Below are 24,612 nucleotides of genomic sequence, written 5' to 3' on the forward strand. Positions count from 1 at the left end.
CTTTGTATATGCATGAGTATTGGGCATTAAAACCGTTGCGTTTGTGGTAATAAATTGCCCTTGACAGGTTGGTGCAGACTGATGTGTGTGCATAAAATTACATATGTTCAACCCATCGGTGTCCACCGCTTTCCCAGTGCAAGCAGAGGACAGGAATGTGCATAGATATGGTGCATTCCTTCCCTTCCTCTTTCTTGCAGCACAGAAAGGTGTCCAACTGCGCTATGCTGCTTGAAAGTTTGGTAAAGATGGCATTTTATCTACCTGATTTTTGATTTCCATATGAAGCAAAAATTGCAAACTGGAGGCAAATCAGTTTCCTCATGCACTACCCACAAAAGAATGAAGACAATTCTGCACACTCCAGTGTAAGTAATTAAGTATCATATCCCCAATATACAAGAAAGGGGACAAGAACTCAGCAAAAAGGTATAGGCTTGTGGCTTTAATTGATATTGAGGCAAAATATTATGATGGCCTCCTTCTGGAAGAATTTATTGCCTGGGCTGAAGAACAATCAATTAAACCGATCAACCAAAGAGCTTCTGCAAGGGCATGGGGACAACCACGAATATACTTGGACTCTCCCTACTGGTAGACGGGGCCAAATTAGCAAAACATCCTTTATTCAAGTGTTTCGACTACTCGTCAGCTTTCGATAAAATCGACAGAAGCACAAACTCAAGGAACAGAAAAAACCATCCGCTCTCCTAAACCAGTTAATATTGCTTCATACAAACAGATTGGTCCAAGTCAAGCTAGGACATGGAAAGTTCCTGTCCAGGAAAATCCCAACAAGCATGGGGCTTAAACAGGGGTGCGTCCTGGTGCCGACACTCTTCAACTTGTTTATGTCTGACCTTTTGTCAGATTTGGACATTTGCAATTCTCAGGCTCTTAAGGTGGAAGGGCTACTACTCTCCAACATCCTGTATGCAGACAACCTCGTACTGGTCAGTCGGACCCCTATCATCCTTCAACTCTTACTAGACGCAACTTGTCAATATTCAGCATTCAATGGCTTAACCATCAACCAAGATAAAACAAAGGTTATGAGGATACATCCAAAGAAGGAAACCTCTAACTATTGCTGGCACATTGCAGACTCATCAATTGAAGAAGTTGACCCATACAAGTACTTAGGAGTGATGATGAATAATCAAGGGACTGTCAACTTATAAAAAGAGGCAATCAAAAGAAGAGGTATCTCCTTTGCGGTAGCTATAAAATCGATCAAACATAAAACTCCCGGCCTTAGCCTTATCTCACTGCTACAAGTCTGGCAAGCAAAACTCATCCGGACAGTCACTTACGGGAGAGAGTGCCTGAGGGCAAAGTGCAGTTACTTTAGACAGCACTTTCTCAAGAGCATCCAGGATGATATTTAACTTACCAAAGTACGTTTCGCCAGCCCAAATAAGGCTAGAATTCGGCCTGCAAAGCCAACAAATAGCCCGCAAAGGAGCCTACGCGAAGAGCTGGTACAGGATAAAAAAAGCTGAAGCAGGTGCACTGAACTCCCATTTATTGAACGAAATACACCTATAGAGGGAGCGCACAGCATGGAGCTATTTGACAGCCTCAATAGATCATCTGAGACTTGAGGAACTCTGGGCAGCCTCAGGGACTCCATTGTTTTAAACAAATTGTAAACAACAGTGAAAAGACTATCTCTAGTAGAAGATAAGGCAACACTCACAGAAAGAGCCCACGGATGGTTTGTTGTTGACAGCTACGATAAGTCCTCTCCACAACCATACCTAGGCATGAGTTTTAATAGGAGGAAGAAAGAAAAATACTTTCATTCCCAATTGGGCATTTTACCATCATTACCGCATCTTCCCATTTGGAAACGACCCCGGGTCAGACAATATGCCGCTTATGTGAGGATGCCAACAAAAGTCTATTACACCTATTGTGTATCTGCAGGGATCTACAGGCGGAACGGCGACAGTTACTGAAGCCACTCTTTGTAAGTAAGGGGATAAGAACCTGTAGACAAGCTTAGAAGGCATGCCTCAGAGGTGGAGACGTTCAGCTAGCATGTCGCTTTGTTCAATTCATGGAAGCGGCAGGGGCAAAAGCTCTGTTGTCAAGTAACCAGAATGCTTTATCTCTGTATCCAAATGCCTCTTAAAGTGTCACATTACACTGAAAATCATATTTTCAGGTCGCCCCTCAGCCGGTTGATACACGCTCAAGCAGGATAGTCAACAGTAACTTATCATCGTCGCTGTTTACAAATCAATCGATCACTGAACAGACTCCCTCTCACCGAGAACCGAGCTTCGTGTTTTAACTCACGGGTCCGTCCCAACAATTACTGATAACTGCTCCACTTATGTTAAACACAATCTATGAAAGTTTTATGATGTGTTTTTTTAAAATCTGTTTTAGAATATGAACTCTACTGCTATGCCGCTTTTTTATATGGAAATTGTAAAGGTTCCAATTAACCAAACAATAAACTTTTTTTACTCACTCCAGTGATGCTGATCACATGACACTAGGTAAGCATATAGATCAGTGCAGGTCACTACTGAGACTGTCCTCTGCATTGCGGTGTGGCAGGACCAGCCTTTGCTCCTGAGCTGCGTGGGACTCCTCAGCAGGTCCCTCGCCTATAGTGCCAATGATCAACATATGTCCTGGCTGCACATTCTTTGCTCCCTGCCCTTCCTGGTTGTACTCCCCTCTACAGTACACTTTCAGGAGATCCTTGCTGTCCAGCTGCCATCCCCTGTGTGCATACGTACAGAAGACCACCCAACAATCTCTGTGTCTTCAACCACAAAGTTTACAACCCTTTCACCGTGCTTCCCAGCCACTGTGTACAGACAGGTGGATGGCTAGAAGTAGGATCCAGGTGGATGTTATTGACACTTGAAAGGATAGCCCATCCTGCTCTCTTCTTACACCTACATCTCATATTTAAAGGACATTGTTACTGATAGACTTCACATGGACCAAAATATGTGAATTGTATCATTGTCATTCCAGAATAAGGGCAGTGCCTCTGGCTGTTGCACTACAACTTGCTATGTTTCTTTTCAAAGTGGTGGACCATAAAAGGCATACTCTAATGCAAAAATGCTAAATGCTCTTGGTTAACCTCATAAAGTGGGGACTCTGGATGAAAAGAGTCAACCAGACAGTTCCTCAAGTAGGCACCAAAGTCCATGTGTATTGCCATGGCCTATAGACCTGGGTGTAGGTGGAGCCCAGGTTTGAGGTATAACATGCCACAATGTGATCTTGTTCAACAAACATCAAGTCACATGATTCTTGCACGCCAACTCCGAGGAGTGCTAGATCACACCTCAGTGGGATCCAGTTATCAGAAGCATGATCAAATGTCCCATCAATGAGGCATCATTTTTGTGTATGTGCTTGGTAGGACCTCAGGACACACAGAGGTGAAGATGAGATGATGAATAAGTTTGTATGTTTCAAATGGGCAAATCACACAGATTGTTATTGTGTGAATTTGTAATACTTATGGGTGTGTTTAATTGTTCAGTATATTGCAGGCAGTGCAGAATCTCTAGTTAAGATTTAGGTTGGCTGGATTCTAAGATGCGTTTTGTAATATTATGGTCCTCTGCAAGGTTTCAGTTGGCAGGATGTGCAGCAAGCACTATGCAATAGATGCTGTGGCCTCCACCAGTGAAGGGTTGGTCACAAGTAACAGAAGCACCAGCTGTTGAGACGGTGTGTCTCAGGAGTTCTGTGCATGCCCTTGTAACTTCAGTGTTTCCACAATCTACGATGATATTAGTAAGAGAGCATCTTCAACTAACCGCTAGGATACCCCTTTGAGACGTGAGCTGGACATTACACAGATGGTGGGCAATTGTTAGGTTGTAGGTATTCAATAAATCAGGCTAAACAGATACAAATGTAATCAGAACTTCTAAAAATGGCAACATGGTAGAGGTCCGCTGGCAGTTACTTCAGATATCTGTGCATAAAGAGGCAGCAATCAAGCATCATGATCTGAAAGTCCAACCAGTTCATTATACCCCTTGAACATATTAATTTCAATATTATAGACATCAAAAAGCCCCCAACATTAAACTGTCCTTCAACATTTTACAACCTATGATTACATGGATAGAAACATATTGTAATTGACTATATAGTTTACAGCTCATTCCAAAATATAGATAGGAGGCAGCGTGAAAGAGCATCCCCTTCTTTTTGTTGATTCATAGTAAACCCGGGCGTAGTTCGAGTAGTAGCGCTACGCGTAGCTACGCGAAGTGCACTGTTCGCAATGATTGCACAGTGCCGGATGCTTGTCCGCATTGTGCAATCATTGCAAACGGCATCTCGCACAGTGCAAGCGGTCGTTTTCTGCAGCTTTCTCAACGTGGACTGGTAGTTTCTCATCGCGAGTGGTTGCGAGCATACGCAACCACTCACAATGAGAAACCTGACCTCCCCGCATTGAGAATCTCGCCGGGAGGTTTATTTTCCACGCTCTCGATCGGCAAATTGATGTTGCTGATTGCGAACGAGGAAAAGGTCTCACCGGGATGTCATTTTGCTCGCTCGCGGTCGCTAACTTGACGTTGAGGACCACGAGCAAGCAAAAAATGCCAACTCCGCTACGTGCTTTTGCACTGTGCTACGTGCAATTCGCGAAGCGCAAAGTAGCGCAAACTACGCGAGCGTAGCGTGGTTGTCCGCCCAGGCCTATTCATAGTGCAATGCATTAATGGATTAAGACGGAAATAGCAGTCCAAAATCACTGATCAGTTACCAACACCGACGGATAACTAATTTTGGGACAGATTCCCCTTTGGAAATCTTGGTGAGAGGCTTTGTGGGCTTCCATTCAATTTTCTCCTTCATAGTCAACATGAAAAAGCAGCCCTGTGCTTTTTAGGGAAATTTCTGTTTTACATAATGTTCACTCATAAATAATGTCAATGCTGGGTTGGAGGTATCTTTTTCCTCAAAAGTCTCAATCCCTCCAATCCCAGGGTATTACAAAATGCCTCCTGCGACATTAAAACTGATTCAAATGTTCATTTTTCAATAGGACTGATAACTCCATCAGTCGCATAATCACTCTGATCCAGAGAGTGGTTTACTGAATGAAGACTTTCTAAATATAAATGATGGGGTTTTGTCCACTAAATTAATGAAATACATTAGGCTCTCTGTTAGTGAAGATATCAAACAGGTTTTAGGATTAACATCCTGGTGAAAGACTTTCACTGTGATTTCTTTCTGCTTGTAAAGCCTGTGTGTACATTTATTTAGACTATTGTTTGTAAGTTCTCATATACTGAGCTATTTCAAATGAGCCAGGTTCATATTTGCGCCATTAATTTTTATGTGTTAATAGTTATTCCTCAGATGCATAGCCTGCTCAGTTGACATTCCTAATTTGGTTATTTTAATCGCTCTGGAGATAAGCGTCGCTGATAGCGCGCTATCTTTGCGATAAAAACAAGCGATAGCCGGCAATAATTATCCTAGCACTAAGTGCGCTTAGCGATAACTATTGCCGTTTGTTGATGATATGCCCCAGTGTTGTTCAACCACATCAAATATCTCGATACTAGTCAACTGAGATAGGCAATCTTTATGGATACAGCCACATGAATTAGGCCTAATATCAAAAATTGATGGTCGTAAATATTGCAAACAAAACAGTATGCATCTAATTAACAAGTTCTAATTGCACAATAATGTGCTCTAGGACAGGAATGCCTTGTAAATTACAAGAGAATTGCCAAGCCCTCTTAGAACGGTGCTAGGTTCTTAGTCTCGTTTTAAGAAGGCTAAGACGATAGGCTTGAAGAACCGGGTTTTTAGAACCCAGCGGCTCCAGGGGCACGCCCAAAGTCTTCGGGTTCCCCTGTCTTAGAATACAGAGACACAGGATACTTCTTGGTGGCGTCAGAGATCGAATTTATTGGCTGCAGCCAGTAACAGAAGTCCTAGAAGTCATCACGGTATGAGTTCTCAGGAGACTGCTCAAATTTACAAAGCAAGTCATCCCTTTTTATACCAAATACATCACATTTCAGACAAACACCCATGCTTTTACAATTTGTCCAATCACATGTAACCATATCAAAGGTATCGCATGACGGTAAAACCCTCTTCTCAGTTGTCCGGCCAATAATCAATCATTGAACAATCACAGCATTCTTCTTTAGACAAGCCGGACAAACCCATAATAAAGAGACCACAACCCATATCGTAAACGGACCATAAAAGAAGAAACAGAAAACAGATAGAAGTAGGATGAGGCATGTTTGTGTACAATAAAACTTTACGAGGTCCCGTGCTCTGACCCTTTAATCAAGATCAGCTAGCGGGCAGGAACTGGTTTGGCAGGGTCGGCCTCAGGCAACGAAGTCATGTAGGAGTCAGCACAAACTCGAGCTAAGGTGCGCCTGTCCAAAAAGACTCGTTTGACCACAGTCATCGGCCTATGTGAGGGCAACCACAAAATGGCTATCATGCGCAAAATGGAACCCAGGGTTCGGAACGAAAAACCCTAAATACGCAGTGAATCTATTGGTGTAATGTGACGAAAACACGCGTACTAGCCGAACTCACTAGTTACGGTTCGCTGTTACCAAAGTCGTAACGGAACCATGATATTTATAACGCAGATTCAGAATTCTCGGAACCTCAGACCCTCCTTTTGCCCTTACATAGGCAATCTCAGTCTGCATCTGAATCGATGTCGATATTCATCAAATCATCAAGGTGCTGTTGAAGCATCATCTTATCTCTCTGTACCTTTCTCAAGACAGGCAGTCTCCTAACACATGTAGTAGCACAAAGGCCACATATGGCAGGACCACACTGTACACAGAGACAACACAAGAAAAGAATCGCTAAAGCCACACCAATGATCGTCAAAATCTTTCATCCCCAAGCCGATAACAGTCCCCAAAACCATCCAGTTAATGACCAATCTCCTCCGTCCGTATGTATTGACTAGGAGATCTTATGTAGCCTGGAGATGGCCTCGTATACTGTTGGAGCATTATCTGGAATGAAAACGCAGCAACTCGATTCTGCAACATCATAAGGCGATCCGCTTGAAGCTCAGCTGTCAAACACTAAGGGCACCGGCAGTATCGTTTATGGTGGATTCAACCACTCTCGTCAGTTGCCGCAAGCTCCTACTGTTAGCCATAGGTCCCCAAAACGGTAGGAAACCCTTAAAGAAGTCTCCTACTTCTTGTCCAGCTGTATCTTCCTGATCGAAGACACCCCTAACAACTCTCGGCTTGTGGTAATCTGCGGCAACAGTATACGTAGGAGGCAACAAATATCCAACATAACACGTTCCCGAAAAATCAGGGGGCAACCATGTATATGCTCTGTTGTAACAAACAAAATACGTACCCTTGGCTGCCAAATACGGCGGGGAAGACTGAGACGTAAAAACATACGTCTGAGTACAAACACTCTTCCCTAACTGAGCTTTCGGATTCCTGCCAATACCTTGCAGACAAAAATGACCTCGGTGGGGTACGATCCAAATCGGAGGTGACCTCTTTCGTCTCTGCTTTTCACTCAGGCTAACACTGTATCCAGTCGCGTTCCAGCCAACATAAGCTAGTAACTCGTCCTTGGGAATAGTCCTATACGTATTGATATCCCTACTCATATTCGCAATTCCCTTCACCAAGGCTTTATTACTCGAGTTATCTCTTATGGAACGCAGGGGATAGACTTCGATAGCATAAATGAACATTGTCTGGAAAGCCCATAGAGACCCATTCTGACTAAACGGCAGAACCAGATAGGGAATACCTCGATCCGTAGTATGTGGCATAAGACCACACACCCAACAATTAGTGATGTTCACCACCAACTGATGTTGATGCAGAAGCTGTACAAATGAGTTATTTACAAATTCTGACCATCTAATCTGCTCGTGTTCGGGTAAGATATGAAAAGAATGCAAAGAAGTAGTAATAGGAAAAGACGTAGGTTGGGAAGTGGGTGCCGAAGTCAATTGGGTAGAAAAAACAATCCAACCCACCAAAGCTAACGTCATGCTAAGAAACATCAGAATACATGTAATCGGAAAACATTTGAGATGCATTATCCTGCATAGTTTCATCTTAAAGTTCGTTTTCTCAACAGCTCTCTTGATCTCAAAAAAACTCCATCCTCTCACCGTGATGTTCACGGCAGTTGGTTTTCTTCTGCTAAGGAGTGCGTCTGTCAGTCCAGGGAACGCCCTAGGACCAACCAGAACCATCGACCTTGTGTCTACACGGCTGCAATCCCAAGTCTTTACACCGCGACCTTACAGCTGAACCCGGATGGTGGTTCGAAAAAGGAAAAAAAAATAGATCAAAACAGTTTCTTGGCTGAGAGAGTGCTGTTCTCAAAACGAAAGGAATTATTTGTTCTTTATTAGTCCATTGTCTCTATACCGCAGGTTATAACGACTTTTACCGGGCTCTGTCTGACTTCGAAACAACAGTTCAGGTTCAGTGGTGTGCAATCTTAAAGGTGAAGGCACAGCTGCTTGCAAGACATCGTCATTTCCTTTCTCAGACCTTGACCATACCAACTCAGCGTCGCTAAACGGTGTGAATTTCGGCAATCTCTCAATTTTGGTGTCTGCGATGCCTTCGCGGATCCACTGGTCGTACGGCAGAGGTAAAGGTACCCTCTTACAGTGTACGCTGTGGATCCAATTTCTTTTTCCGAAGACCTTTACAGATGTCCTTGTAGACAACAACACCTGGTGAGGGCCCGTCCAACGGGGCTGATCGTTCTTAGTCCTCTGGAAATTCTTCACCAGGATCCAATCACCAGGATGGATAGTACTGCTGCTGTAGCTCTCAAGCAACTCGGCAACGCTCTAGCTACCGGATCCAAGTCGACGAGAAATACGCACATGGACGCTGCTTCTCACCAAACTGTTGCATCAAAACTGACAATGCACAACCCTCTCTCTCATGAACGTAGAGTGTAAAAGGCTTACTGTAGTCAGGAGTACCCAACACCGGAGCAGAACACAACGCGTCACGCAATTCAGAAAAACTTTTATGACAATCGTCAGACCAGGGAAGAGGATTCGGTGTATCCTTACAAGTCAAAGCCAACAAAGGTTTTGCCAACAAGGAAAAATTCGGAATCCACTGTCTACAGTACGACGTGATACCCAAGAAAGCGCGTACCTCTCTCTGCGTACTAGGCACAGTCATTTGAGCAATCGCTCGGATTCGTTCTGGGGTCAACCTTCTTCCCTCCTTCGACAAGAGATGACCTAAGTAGGTCACTTCTTGGCGACAGTACTGTAACTTTGAAGGTGACACTTTATGATGCAAATCAGACAAATGTTGCAACAATGAAAGAGTAGTTTCTTTAGAAGTTTCCTTATCATCAGCAGCCACTAACAGATCGTCAACATACTGAATAAGAGCAGCACCCGTAGGCAACACAAAAGTATCAAGCTGAGTTTTCAAAGCCTGACTATAGATGGACGGACTTTCGCAATAGCCTTGAGGAGCCCGCTTAAACTGGAAGCTTCGTCCTCCTAAAGAGAAGCCAAAAATATCTCTACTTTCTTCGGCTATTGGAATACTAAAGAAAGCATTCTTCAAGTCTATGACGGAGAACCAGGCAGCTGAAGCAGGAATCAAAGTCAACAAAGCAGTAATGTCCCGAACAACAGGAAACTGGGGCACAACAATCTTATTAACCTCTCGAAGGTCAATCACAAACCGATACTCAGGCTGCTGAGAAGAATCAGTACGCTTCAAGACAGGCAGAACAGGACTGTTACACACGTTACCTCTCGTCTCTTCGATCACACCTTTCTCAATTAAATCATAGATGATCGCTAAAAGCGCTCTTTCACCATCACTCGAAATCCGATATTGGGGAATACGTGGCAATCTAACATTCGATTTGAGCATCACAACATATGGTGGAATCCCCAAAAGACCCACATCATTAGGACCAGTAGCCCAAAGAGTATCAGGGAGACAACGCAATTCCAGTGGAAGCTGATCTTTAGACAGATACATCGGAGCGATCACTCTCTTACCCAATGTAAGGTGTACTCCTGAAGGAGAACAATACAATGTCGCATGCAGTCTCTTTAACAAATCCAGACCCAACAAATTCTCACCACAACCTGTCGTTAAAATAAGGGGTGCTTCCAATTCACAAGGCCCAATAGAAAGAGACAAGGAACTAGAAACTGGATTACGAACTGGGGTGCCAGAAAATCCCACTGAAACATTCGTTAAGCCAGACAAAGGTGCGCCAGGGAGTTTAGAGTGCATGATAGAACTCTTCGCTGCACCAGTATCCAAAAGAAAAGGCTCTACCACACCCGATGTGACCACTGCAACATAAGGTCCATCCTGGTATACTGGAACTGACACTACTCCCTCTCTTTGTCCTTGGCTGTCCTAGCAATCATTATAGCCAGTACTCTCACTCTCAACATAGTAATCGTCAACATAATATTGCGGAGATCTGCCAGTCTGTACGTTCTGCTGATCAAAATAATTCATAGACGTCTGTGGGGGAAAAGAACGTTCGTTCTGAGGAAACACGCCACGTCCTCTACCCCTAGACACCTGCTGGAAACTACCACGACCTCTTGGAGCCAACATACCGCTCGCACGTTGTCGTAAAACAGGGCACTCATTCTTATAATGACCTTCCTCTCTACAATACGCGCACTGATTCAGACCCAAAGGCGGTCTTGGAAGAAAATACTCAGGTTTCTGTGACGGTCTCTGAAACGATGGAGGTTGCTGAAACTGTAGATGTTGCTGTGATTCTTGCTGATTCAAGCGAGGCGGATACGCCTGCTGCAGAAGAACCTTCGTTTTTAAGTCTTTTGTCTTTTTCTCTAATCTATCTTTCTCATCCTTATCCCTATTCTCGTAGTACTGTGCAGTCGCCAATATCTGGGCCGACGAAGAGACAGCCCAAGAACTCTCGGAATCTTTCAACTTATTACACAGTTCGGGAAGTAAATTAAAGACAAACTTATCTACAATCAGTCTCTGGCCACCTTCCGTACTCATATCTTAACTGCTATGATCTATTAAAGTCTCTTCAAACCTAGTGAAGAAATCAGACACGCTTTCGTCCTTCTTCTGCTTACATGCTGTCAACTTGTCCCAATTCACTCGTAACGCTGGCATCATCGCTTTCATCATATTAATAATTCTACCGGGTAAATCCGCAATTAGAGGCTCAGGTTTAGCTCCTCCTACCTGTCTAGCATCTGCAGCTGCAATATTCACTCATGTGTCACCTAATTCTACCGCATGATCCTCATGGCGAATCTTCGCCCACAACGGTTGGGGAACTACATTACCCAATAACATATCCACATCAGCTAGATTCATAATGCATGCGTCGACTGTCTGGGACAACTCCTTATAATACCTCGCGGGATTCTTGCGGGGGTCGGGTAAGGTTTGTTTAAGAGCCAAAACCTCAGCTCTCTTCCAAGGGACATGTATCCAAACTCGTTGGAAATGAGCCAAAATAGGTGGATTAGCGTTTGCGTCTCCCTCTCTCCAAACTGGAGGAACCCATCTCATTGGATATTGTCGTACCTTCTTCCTAACTGAGGGATCAGGCTCAAACAATGGCTGGGGAGAAAGTGCAGACCTATATGTAAGAATTGTCACTACCGCATCTTCGACACCAGCTCCCACTATCGTCCCTTTAGCGAACTCACTCTGAATATCAAGCAATCCAACAGGAGCCAACTCCAATTCACCATCTTCCCATTGTTCCCGAAGCAAAGTACACATCATATCAAAAACATACCGCTGCGTCGGCTCTTTCCACCGTAGGAACGTATTCAAAACCACTCTCGCATCATACCTAGAAACTTTCGTAACCCACCTACGAGCCAACAAATCCAACACTCCACGCTCCACAGAACCAGGGAGCTGACTACGTCTCTGTCTGTCATCAGAAACGGGGGTCGTGACTAGCGACCCAAATAGAGGAGTTAAGAAATTAGCAACAGTGTCAGCTACTCGCCGACGAACAGAAGGGGAAGCAGTCATAAGAACATGGGAAAAGGTACCTTGTGATGGCAAAGAAAAAGAAGCAGAAGTGGAAGAAGTCGAAGGGACAGGAGCGAGGGGCAAAGCAGTCTGAGTCAAGGCAGGCAAAGGTAAAGTAGGCAACCCAGGAAGAGGGGGTGCCGGAGGAACTTGAACCAACTGTGGAACAGGCACAGGGGGTTGCGGAGAAACTAAAGGCTGACCAGCAACCTGTTGTACAACAAGGGGTAACATCGGTGCAGTAGCACCTTGCACATAAGGGGGAGGTGACTTTAACAAATAAGACATTAATGGATCCTTTTCGGGATCCTTAACAGGATTCACAGGAGGGGGTGACAAAACTGGATAACTATTATCAATAGCCATATGATGTTGCCTATTTGACACCTCAATCGCTTTATCTTCTTCATCTTCTTTAAACTGCCTAGCAGCTTGCATTATCGATACACCCTTTTCTCTCTTATCTCTTTTAGCTTGTTTTATCTCTCGTTGTCTGGCTTCTTTGCGCCAAAGGCGGAAGGAGTCGAACATTGCCGGCCGGGCTTTCTTCCTAAATAATTTCGCTTCCAAATTATCTAAAATCTCTGTATCAATACTACCATTTTGGGGCCATCGTAAGACACCATCTTTCCTAGTGTAGCGGACCCATACTTCATTGAACGTAATGGGGCCCATGCCGTGTTTAGAATAGAGCTCATAAGTCGGAGTTCCAACTGGAGGTATCGGACACGAGTCCTCCAATCGGAACTTCCTGTTATAACCACAACAAAACCAAGTACCAAATTTGCTACGATTAGGCATCTTCGCTCACTAATCGAGCTTCAAACTTCAAGGGGCTATCTCTACCGATACACTCGTAAATATACGAGACCCTCGGCTTTGGAAATTGCAATTTTCAAATCAAAACTAAGGACCAAACAAACTAAAAACCAAACTAAGAACCAAGCAAAACCAAGAACCGATCAAACTAAGGACCAAGTAAAACTAAGAACCAAACAAATTAGTGGGAGCGACCCACTTATACTTAACCAAGTTGTCTGCTACGCCACCCAGAAGACCCGTCGATTGTCTCGCCTTACAAAGTTTCACAAAAAGGGGTGGTCCAAGACAGGGCGACAGTCAGGGCAGCGGTCCTTACGTAGCTGTCAGAAGGGGGAAACCTCGTGGAAAAGACCTTCGGTCCACGTTTTCGACATGCAGGGGTCGCTGAAGTGGGGGCCCTCCTCCAGAGTTTCCTCACGAAGTTCCTCACGATCCTTGGGCTTGGACCGGTACCGCTTGATGTCGCACTGCGTTGGGCGCCAATTGAAGAACCGGGTTTTTAGAACCCAGCGGTGCCAGGGGCACGCCCAAAGTCTTCGGGTTCACCTGTCTTAGAATACAGAGACACAGGATACTTCTTGGTGGCGTCAGAGATCGAATTTATTGGCTGCAGCCAGTAACAGAAGTCCTAGAAGTCATCACGGTATGAGTTCTCAGGAGACTGCTCAAATTTACAAAGCAAGTCATCCCTTTTTATACCAAATACATCACATTTCAGACAAACACCCATTCTTTTACAATTTGTCCAATCACATGTAACCATATCAAAGGTATCGCATGACGGTAAAACCCTCTTCTCAGTTGTCCGGCCAATGATCAATCATTGAACAATCACAGCATTCTTCTTTAGACAAGCCGGACAAACCCATAATAAAGAGACCACAACCCATATCGTAAACGGACCATAAAAGAAGAAACAGAAAACAGATAGAAGTAGGATGAGGCATGTTTGTGTGCAATAAAACTTTACGAGGTCCCGTGCTCTGACCCTTTAATCAAGATCAGCTAGCGGGCAGGAATTGGTTTGGCAGGGTCGGCCTCAGGCAACGAGGTCAGTTCACTCAAATCATGTAGGAGTCAGCACAAACTCGAGCTAAGGTGCGCCTGTCCAAAAAGACTCGTTTGACCACAGTCATCGGCATATGTGAGGGCAACCACAAAATGGCTACCATGCGCAAAATGGAACCCAGGGTTCGGAACAAAAAACCCTAAATACGCAGTGAATCCATTGGTGTAATGTGACGAAAACACGCGTACTAGCCGAACTCACTAGTTACGGTTCGCTGTTACCAAAGTCGTAACGGAACCATGATATTTATAATGCAGATTCAGAATTCACGGAACCACAGGCTGAACAGCACAGAACACTTATTTAATAGATTATAATTTATTTTTAAAATCCTACATTTTTATAATAAAGTGCGTTGATCCTCTGAGGCTGTGACATTTCCCATAAAGTGACCAATTTTAGACAGGAATAACTAATAGCAAGATGAAGGAGGACATAAATAAAACACTACTTTCCATAGGTCAAGCCTTTGGGGGGCAAAATATATTCTCTTTCAATGTGATCACTCTCTGTGCAGCCATGGTGTAAACTTTTTAATTTGTCACAAGGAACTTGAGTGATCTAATTCTCCAAGCCCACAATAGAAACCGAGAGACTGCAAACAGGATTTGCTCCTGTGTTTCATTCCTAAGTATCCTCCCAGCAATGTGCCATACCCATAAACTTGCAGATCGGGCTGGTTCATTTTCACTGGGGCAAGACATAGGTTGGGCAAAAGAAAAGGAAGTGGTCTGCTGGCTCCACCAACTGTAGACAGAAATGACAGTAAAGAGGTTCTGCACCACTTTTGACCCATCTACATGTAAATGACTTAAGCTGCAGAACACCAGTCCTAAATTTTAACGACAGGCCTTTCGCTTGGAGTGACTTAATCCTATCCAAGTAAAGTTCAAAGCCAAAAAATCCTTTGTGGGGGAGGAATTTCTCAGAGATACTCCCCAGGTTTTGCTCTTTCCACATTTCTTCCAGCTTCGAGTCCCATTAGGCTTGCTTCAGTTTCATAAATGCCTTTTTGCATTTGGGTAGGGGAGTGCCAGACCTGTTCCAACTTACCCAACTCGCACAGTGTTTTTATTTTCTTCAACCATGGTATTCAGGGTCCTTTATCAATGTTGACTATTGCTGCCAGTGTCTTCCTACAAGGCTCCAAATCGAGTGTCGTCCAGAGGCACACCCAATAATTCAGGAGTTTTGCATATGGCTGGCTCTGAACTGGGGTGGCAAAGTGAGCTAAAGAGAAATGATGGATTCAACCCAGATCTGTGACTAGGAGGGAGTGTCTGAAAATATTCAGCACTCCGTCCATCATCTCCTTGTGTTTGCTTAGTTCGCCCTAAGTTGGCAGGGTATGCCCAGATGTGGGTATCTTGCTTACTTTGCCACTGGATTCAGCAAGCCTGGCTGATGAGGGGTATTACCCAAAAACTGGTCCCAAGATGCTTGTTTCTGGTCCAGGGAAGACCTGGCTTGGAAGTTCGGTCTGAACTGTTCCCATGAAGAACAGGGTCAAGACTGATTTGCACATGTCTGTGTCTGCCTTGAGATGGTGAAGTGAGCTAAAGAATGATGATGGATTCAACCCAGATCTGTGACTGGGGGTGAGTGTCTGAAACGTTTTAGCTCCTCATCCATTATCTCCTTGTGTTGGTTTTGTTCGCCCTAAGTTGGCAAGGTATGCCCAGGTGTGGGTTCCTTTCTCACTTTGCCACTGGATTCAGGCTAGCCTGACTGATGAGGGGTCTGGCTTGGCAGTTCATGCTGGACTGTTCCCATAAGGAACAGGGTCAATATTGATTTGCATTCAACCCAGATGTGTGACTGGGGATGAGTGCCAGAAAAGTTTCAGCACTCCTACTATCATCTCCTTGTGTGTGCTTAGTTTGCCCTAAGTTGGCATGGTATGCCCAGACATGGGTCCCTTGCTCACTTTGCCACTGGATTCAAGCTAGCCTGGCTGATGAGGGGTGTTACCCCAAAAACGGTTCCAGGATGCTTGTTTCCAGTCCAGGGAAGACCTGGCTTGGCAGTTCGGGCTGGACTGTTCCCATGAGGAACAGGGTCAAGACAGATTTGCATATGTCTGGGTCTGTCCTGGGTTGGTGAAGGGAGCTTAAAAAATGATGGATTCAACCCAGATGTGTGACTGGGGGTGGGTGTCTGAAAAGTTTCAGAACTCCATCCATTATCTTCTTGTGTTTGCTTTGTTTGCCCTAAGTTGGTAGGGTATGCCCAAACGTGAGTCCCTTGCTCACTTTTCCTCTGGATTCAAGCTAGCCTGGCTAATGAGGGGTGTTACCCCAAAACCGGTCCCAGGATGATTGTTTAAGGTCCAGGGAAGACCTGGCTTGGCAGATAGGGCTGGACTGTTCCCATGAGGACCAGGGTCAAGACTTATTTACATATGGCTGGGACTAAACTGGGGTGGCAAAGTGAGCTAAAGAACTATGATGGATTCAACCCAGATCTGTGACTTGGGGTGAATGTCTGAAAAGTGTAAGGCCTCCATACATCATCTCCTTGTGTTTGCTTTGTTCACCCTGAGTTGGCAGGGTATGCCCAGACGTGGCTCCCTTGCTCACTTTGCCACTGGATTCAAGCTAGCCTGGCTGATGAGGGGTGCTACCACTAAACTGGTCCCAGGATGCTTGTGTCCAGTCAAGGGAAGACCTAGCTGGGCAATTTGGGCTGGACTGTTCCGATGAGTGGCAGGGTCAATTATGATTTGCATATGGCTGGGTATAAACTGGGGTGGCGAAGTGAGATAAAGAACTATGATGGATTCAACCCAGATCTGTGACTGGGGTAAGTGTCTGAAAAGTTTCAGCACTCCGTCCATCATCTCCTTGTGTTTGTTTTAAAAGGATGACCTCGTTGATTCTCTACAGTGCAAAATCTGTAAAATGGGGGTGCTTGCGGGTAGGAGAAAGAATTACCTGATGAACTGGTTTTCCATATAAGTGAGCATAGACGTATCAGGGCAACCCCAAAGTGCAGCACCATATAGCCTCAGATGCTGCTGTAGCCCTATCAACCTCGAGGGCTAATGATACTGCTCCACTGGAAGTAGCTTTATGTTTTCTTCCTATGCCTGATGCTCTCTGAGTCACAGTGGTTGTACCTTTCCCATTTGTGGGGCCCAGGACATGTTGTCAGCCAGCCTTACGCCGAGATAGTCAAAGGTTTTTCTTGATCCAAGGGTACCTCCTCTATGTTTAGCCTGCCTCTGAAAGAGCGGTGTGGGTTTAGAGTCATAAATGTTGGCTCTGTCTGGTTTATTTCCAGATCGCTTTCAGGAAAAAAATGTGCCATTGTGCCTTCAGGCCATGCGGGGTTCAGGACATAAGAAGCATGTTATCAGCAAACATGAGAATTTGGGGGCATCATGCTTGCAGTGTGATAGTCTATCTACCACTCTATTATTGTAAAGGTTTAAGAGCGTGGGGGCTAGCACACAACCCTGCCTGACACCCGAATTTATTAGAATCCTGGGTGTGAGGTCCTCTCCTGCATTCCATGTCACCTTGGCATATGTTTCTGAATGCAAGATCTTTAGGGTCCTTAAAAGATTGCCTGGGATGCCATATGTCTCCAGCACCCTCCAAAGGATCTCCCTTGTAACCAGGTCAAAGGCCACCCTCATAGGTATATGAAGGCAACATAAAGGTGTTCCCAGGTCAGGACAACTACTTCCAGCAAATCGAGCTGAAGTGGAACACCTGGTCTATGGTACTGACTTTGCCCCTAAACCTGAGTGGCTATCTGCCATGTAATATGCCATACAATAAGTCACTATGATGGACTGAAGTGAAGATAGGTGTCTAAACATTAGTTATGACAACAGTTCTTACACTTCATCTCTCCGCTAAATTGCCATTTGTTTTACTGCTGTGGAAGGGAAACCCTTTTAGCTTTGGGTGTTGTGTCTGCACTTGCATGGTGTGGCCTGTGTGTGGTTTGTAAGCTCAATACTGGATAGAAGTAACTTTGTGCAGCCTGGGATTTGAGGAGTACTTCATTTGTGTGCATACATATTTCTTTGGGAATCAATGTACCTCCTTGCTGACTTCCTCTCAGTGGGGTGTCCCTGGAGACTTGAATTGACCTCCTCGAAGCACTCCTTGATTACTCCCTAGCCACTCTCAATTTTATACAATGATTCCCTACTTCGGGTTCCTCCCTTTGGAAACTAACACTTTTACTCTTCTCTGAAAAGTTTCTAATTACTTCATAGCACACTTGCAGTGTATAGAGTTAGATGCACAGAAACATGAATTTACATATATGCACGAATCCAAAGAGGTGACTGTGAAATAGAAAATTCTCTCTCATCAATCTGTTTATTTCAAACTACAAAAACCCGTAAAACATATACATCTTAAAACATTTATTAAAAAGAAAGGTATATAAATCCACATGCACAGTAATATACATATTAAGGTTTATACTTTTTTTTAAGAACTGTGATTGATTTAGAAACATTGAAGATGTTTCTGACATTTTCCCTAAGCTCATTTAGGTAACTGCCCAATTAATGTGATGGGGCACACGGAAGACAATGTATGAGAGGTGATTTAGTAGCTTTGCACTGATGAAGTCCAAGGTACCTCGAGGGCCTTCTGAGACAAGGTGTTTGCCATGAACTGTGAAATACAAAAATCACAGCAGATTTGCAGATTCTGAAATGGAATGGTATTAGAAGCATTTTATATTCTGTAGGGGATTTGTGGGTTAAGAAAAGCACTTTTGAACATTAAAATAGTGGCAATTTCTACTAAAATAATTTACATAGTTTCATGGTGCGGCTCCAGATCACAATGATACACTTACTGAGTTGGTGTAGAAATGTTACTAAGAAAACCCTATACAAACATATCCTATATTATATGTCATACATTGATTTTTCAGAAAGAGATATCCAGCACAATGGTCATCAAGGGACTGAGTTTCTGCGTGAGGGACTAAGGAGGCTAAATCTCTGGAACCTACATTTGAATTGGGTTTTATAAGAAAGTAAAATTTAACATGTAAAACTGAATTCCTTTATCTGAGAGGTTAATGACATTTATTTAATTTTAAGGACACTGCTTATTTTCGAAACCTGTGGACTTCTATAAATATGATTTCAACACAATATTAACCTGGAGACGCAGGACCGCAATCGGGAGGCATAAGTCAGACTTTACTGTAACTGAAACCGCACAGACGTTGCCACTGATAGGGAGAAGTTCATTATGGTTTTAATAGTGACAACATATTGTGTAGGACATAGACACAAACTGTGTTAAGAATGAAGATTTTGTTTTACAGCCCTGAGGAAAGACAAGATTGGATGAATCTGAAGATTGCCGAAGTACTTTATTTTGGACTATATATGCGCATGTGCTCAGAGTTTTGTTTCAATGTTTGATTCGATAAATGGGGATTTTATTGACTGGAGAAACAAGGGGGAGTGGCGCCATAGAATATCCAACTATATATGAAATAGAGCTTGGGATTGAAGTGAGAACATTAGAGCCAAGCTATTACAAGAAGACTAGATTCATGGTATTAAGAGCCGCCCACAAAATATGGTCTCAGCTAAAGCGGCGAATGGCGATTCCTAAACAGCCCTACTACCTACTATTTTTCAAGACTTAGGGGCATATTTACAAGCCCCTATTGCCACCACAACGTCACCAATAGTAACGTTGTGGTGGCGAAAGGGGCTGCCCATTATGTACACTTAAAGCTGCTTTGCACATAAGGCCCCCTTTCACGCTTTAGATAGCGTGAAAGGGGTGGGCATTGGGAGTTGCGGTGGGTGTACAATGGTGGCGTAAATAGGAAGCGGCGCCTTTACTTAAGACCAGGCAAAAACTGGTCTTAAGATGGCAAAACGAGGTGAAATACATTATTTCTCCTCGTTTTTGCTTTTTCCGTGTGTGCCTTATTGTGCAGCACACATGGAAAAAGCAAAATGCCATTGTTTGTTTATGTACAGGAGGTGTTCCTTCCTGTACATAAACAAACTTTTTAAAAAAAAATGCAATTTTCTCACTTTCATGTGTGCTGCATGAAGCAGCAAGCTTGAAAGTGACAGAATGGCATTTCTAGGATTGTTAATGTGCATTAAGGGACACCTTCCTACACAAACAAATCTCCCCCGCACGCAGACACCCTTGTGTTGGCGCTAAGTTGCTATACTTAGCGCCATCACAGGGGGAAATGCAAGTCTGCACCACATTCTTGTAAATATGGTTCAGCCTTGCGTTTCAGAAGAGGAGGAGAGAGGCGTTAATCCAGGAAGGCTAATGCCTCTCTCCTCAACTTCCTTGGACATATCCCTCTTAGTGACGGAAAGGTGGAAATCGAAAGGTATTGATGCAATAGGAGATTTTTATAACGACACCCAGCTATGCTCATTTGCAGAACTGCAGGAGAAGTTTGACTTGCCAAAGAGGGATTTTTTTAAATTTCTTCAGATTAGGGATATTCTTTTTGAAAGAAAAATGTATGAAATGTAATAGAGAAGATCCCTATCATTGAGGCAGCTAGACATAGCTATAAGGTAGGGGTCATATATGATCTATTGGTTGAGATACCAGGAGATGATCTACATGCTCAAGATTCTAAGTGGAGCACAAGGCTAGATAGACCAACAATATGTTGTCAGGAGTCTTTAGAAATCTGAGAAAAAAGTTTATCAACAGAAAATTTAAAAAGCCTGTTTTCTTAAGACCGCTTCTAATTTGTGCTTTACTCCCACTAAAATGTCTAAATGGGGACCATTTATTTGATGAAAATTCAAACAATGCGGAGCTGATGAAGCAGAGATTGTGCACATGTTCTACTCATGTCCTACGCGACTTCCTTTTATTAAAGGAATTGAGGTTTTTTTTAAACCATGTTATCGCAAATTTATTTAGCTTCACTTGGGTAACAATGCTTTTACAATTGGTAGACAGCTCAGGATTTAATATCATAGGTCAGAAAGAAAGGTACCTGAAATTCATGGCCACGGCAGTAGCACAATTATGTATCTCCTTATATTGGCTGAAACCTGAGCCCCCAATGTTTGTATTGTAGAAGAAAAGGTTCATGTCTATTTACAATATGGAGGTCAGCGTATACAAATTTAAAAGCTTGGGTGAAAAGATATGGTACCCAGTCACAAACTGGGTTGTAGTGCTCTGAGCTGAGCTAGAATCTGTAGCATCAGCTGTGGGTGGACTAAGGCTATATGTCAGTCTACCTAGATCTAAAAAAAATCTAACTCAGCTGTTTATAGGAGATGATATGTCTTCCATTGGTTCAACATGTTAAAGGTGAATAAATATTAAGGGGCAGATTTATGTTGCACTTGCGGCACTTTTGCGCCGCCGTTGCGTCACTTTTGTGACGCAGCAGCGGCGCAAATCCTGCGCCATGGTGCGGGGCATTTACAAACGTGACGCATCTCCCAGATGCGTCACGTTGTAAAGCCCTGCGCCAAATGTAGGTGTTCCAGGGCAGGTGGGGGCGTTCCGGCGCAGGAACGCCTCCTAAAAGTGGCTGAGTGAAATCTACAAGATTTCACTCAGTCACTTTTAGGCCCATGCTGCATCAAAACCCTGCGCCTGCTTGAAGCAGGCGTAAGGATTGACGCAGCATTGTACAGATAGGGCCCCCCAGATCATTGCTGGAGCTGCGTCGCGCTTGCGACGCAACTCCAGCAATGCGCCACTTTTCGGCACAGATGCGTCACGCATCTGTGCCGTTTTTGCCCCATGGTGCGCCGCATTATAAATGCGGCGCATCCATGGTGGCGCAGCTGTGGCGCATAATAACTGGCGCATCCCTGCTTACATGCAGGGATGCGCCAGTCGTCATAAATCTGCCCCTTATTTTTGGCCACATAGCATTTTACTGTACCGTATATGAAGTTTGAATTATTTAAATTATTTATTTAATGATGTGTTCAGATGGAAGTCACTGGTTCAATTTGTTTCAGGTTGCTTTGTATTATTTATTGGCACGTAGTACTTTACCTATTATGTATAATTTTACTGCTTCTCAATATTGCTGTATGAAACCCAATGTTTTTTTTTAATACTCCAATGGAATAGCTAGTTGAAACTCACTGGTCAAATCTGTTTTAAATTATTGGGTGTTTATTTATTGTCATGTAGCACTTTATGTACCATGTGTAGCTCGGCTGCTCCTGCTTACAAAATATTGCTGCACTTCAATCCTCATGTGGGTGTAATATAAAAAAAATAGCTCCTCTTCTCAGCATGATACAGAATAGACGGAGTACATTTTTTCTTTCAAACTCTGCATGCCAATAACATAAAGATCATATAAAATCATCTTTAGGATCTTGAACAAAATTTATTTTTTTCAGCAGACTACTGGCACACATGGGAAGGTAGGAATGTTTTGAGCAACTTCTCTTTGATGAAATCTTAACTTTGCAGTTCACACATTCATTGAAGGGCAATGGACATTAGTCAATATCAGTATTAAGGGGTTAGGAAATGTCTTTGGTGGAGAGATTAAGACATAATTTTCTGAAATTAAACGGAGGTTCCAGACCCCTAAATTCATGCCTTCACATATTCCGTCAAATTATCACCTGACTGAGAGCTGAACCAAGCAAGCTATCTAACAAAGGCAGGAACATACACATATTATCAGAAGTAACAACTCTTAAAGGGCTACTGCCAGCCCACTAGCCTTGTCTAAACTACACTTTCACTTTCAGAAATCAGGATATATGATTTATTTGAAAGGGCTATGGATGTTTGAAGTAGACAAAGACAAAGGAGAGACTCTATGTGGGTTAATTCTTACTATTTTCGTTGGATCAAATGCCTGCTGTACACAATATACAAAACATGGCAGTCTCTACACACCCTACCATGATGTATAACATTTTTCTACACATGCAAAATTATCTTTCAGAGGTGTACTATGATACAGGTATAGTGTATCAAAATCATTCATCCTTTGAGCAAAATAATGTTTATCCCAGTGCTATAATTTTTCACATCTGGCATACAAAAGGCTTCTCACACATAAGAGTTTCGATTTTTTGAATTTCTGTAGATTCTTTAGTAGCTTTGACTGTTCTCATTTTATTAGGACATGAGGAGTGTCTTTCGGTATGTGAAAAGATTATCAGAAAGAACTCTATATATTGCACAGAGATGAGGTGTTCTGAACATATAGGACAATTTAAATATATTGGTATGTTTCAATAACAGTATTCTATATTTTAATTAAATAATCAATGAAATACTGTGACATGTAAGCCCAATTATGTTTACTGCTACCAACTGATAAGAGTAACTAACACAACTAGAACTGACGCACTTGGTTTGTAATCAAATAGTATTGTAAAAGGATGCTTTTCTATGCTCTGATAACAAAAGAAATATAGGGTATAGAAGTTTAGAGAGTTGAAATTCTAAAGTTTAGATCATTAAGTGGATGTCAGGGGTGGTCGGACTCCGCGGAGTTAAATAAAAACTTCGTGAAATTCCGCGGAGTTCCACTCGCCATCCCCACGCTGTGCTCTTCCCCGGTTACAAAGATCCTACGAGAAGAAACATGCAGGGTGGCTTCTTGCTAAGCCCTTCTTAGCCACACCTACCTCTGAATCCCTTGTCACTGTCTAGTGGTTGTTCTCAGGCATCCAGGGTTATTCTATTCCCAAATCCCATGCTAACCAGATACCAACTGCGCTTAGATTCACTCTCGCTCCCTGTCTTGAAAGCTTCGGTCGTGTTCTCACAGAGAAAAAAATATGATATTTTCCCATAGCAGCTGATCAAACCTGCCAGTGAGAAATGCCCTGCATCTGCAACTTGACATTGAACCCGCACCAGTAAACACGCTCGCCAGATGGGGTGTCTCTTAGCAGCCCTGGTGGTCCCCTCGCCTGAAGCTGCAGTCTCTGAGTCTGAACCCCGTCTCTCGGCAGCAGGCGCGGGAGAGAAATACGTCTCGTTGTTTGCAGCTTTGCACACTTTTTCACTCAGTTTCTGCTGTTAAACTTTGATTTAGAGCCTGATATTTTTGCCCTTTATAGATTTTTTTACTCTCTCCCGAGTGATCCGCTGTAGAAAAGAAAGGAGCTCGGTGTGCAGTCATAATTTTAAAGATGTTTGCGGAAGGAACGTGTGTAGACCAGATGCTGAAATGCTGTTTGTCTTACCTTGCTGACGGTACAATTCATACTGCTCCCTCGCACAGCGCGTGCTGTTCCATGAATCCATGTGACAGCCTTGGCAAAGCTTGCACTGGAGAGCAGAGCCTGCTCCGCAGCCCTCTGCCGCCCCCGAGGTCCGGGAACCACCGCACATCCGTGCAGCTTTAGCAACCGCTAGATGGCGTCATTCAAAGTTGTCAGAACAGAAGCTCCAATGAGGAGCAACCGCAGCTGAAGGGAGTGCTTGAGGGGCTGGGCGGGGCTCTATGGTCCTCTCTGCCTCGCTCTCCTGGAACCACTCACAAAATTAATTTTTGCCACAAGACAAAAATAAAAGTAAGACTCCATTGAGCAGAACGGCTGCTTCATTTGTTTAATACAGTCTTTTAGCAGGGGTGGGTGCTGCTGCACTGGTAAGCTCCTCCACGCTGTGCTAACAAAGTTTTAGTGGATAGTGTGTGTGTGTGTGTGTGTGTGTGTGTGGGTGTGTGTGTGCGCGT

At 43.7% G+C, this 24,612-nt stretch overlaps 1 protein-coding gene across 1 annotated transcript in view; it reads right to left on the reverse strand.

The window, feature by feature from the left end:
• LOC146813402 (olfactory receptor 10J4-like) overlaps window positions 1-24,244 on the reverse strand; it is a 108,945-nt gene extending 84,701 nt beyond the window's left edge. Inside the window, exon 1 of the mRNA XM_085614757.1 lies at window positions 24,119-24,244. The gene's annotated coding sequence lies outside the window, so the exon portion shown is untranslated. The remainder of the gene's footprint in view (window positions 1-24,118) is intronic.
• Between the last annotated feature and the right edge of the window lie 368 nt (window positions 24,245-24,612).

Source organism: Triturus cristatus, chromosome 7, assembly GCF_964204655.1.
Source record: "Triturus cristatus chromosome 7, aTriCri1.1, whole genome shotgun sequence".
Taxonomy (NCBI): Eukaryota; Metazoa; Chordata; class Amphibia; order Caudata; family Salamandridae; genus Triturus; species Triturus cristatus.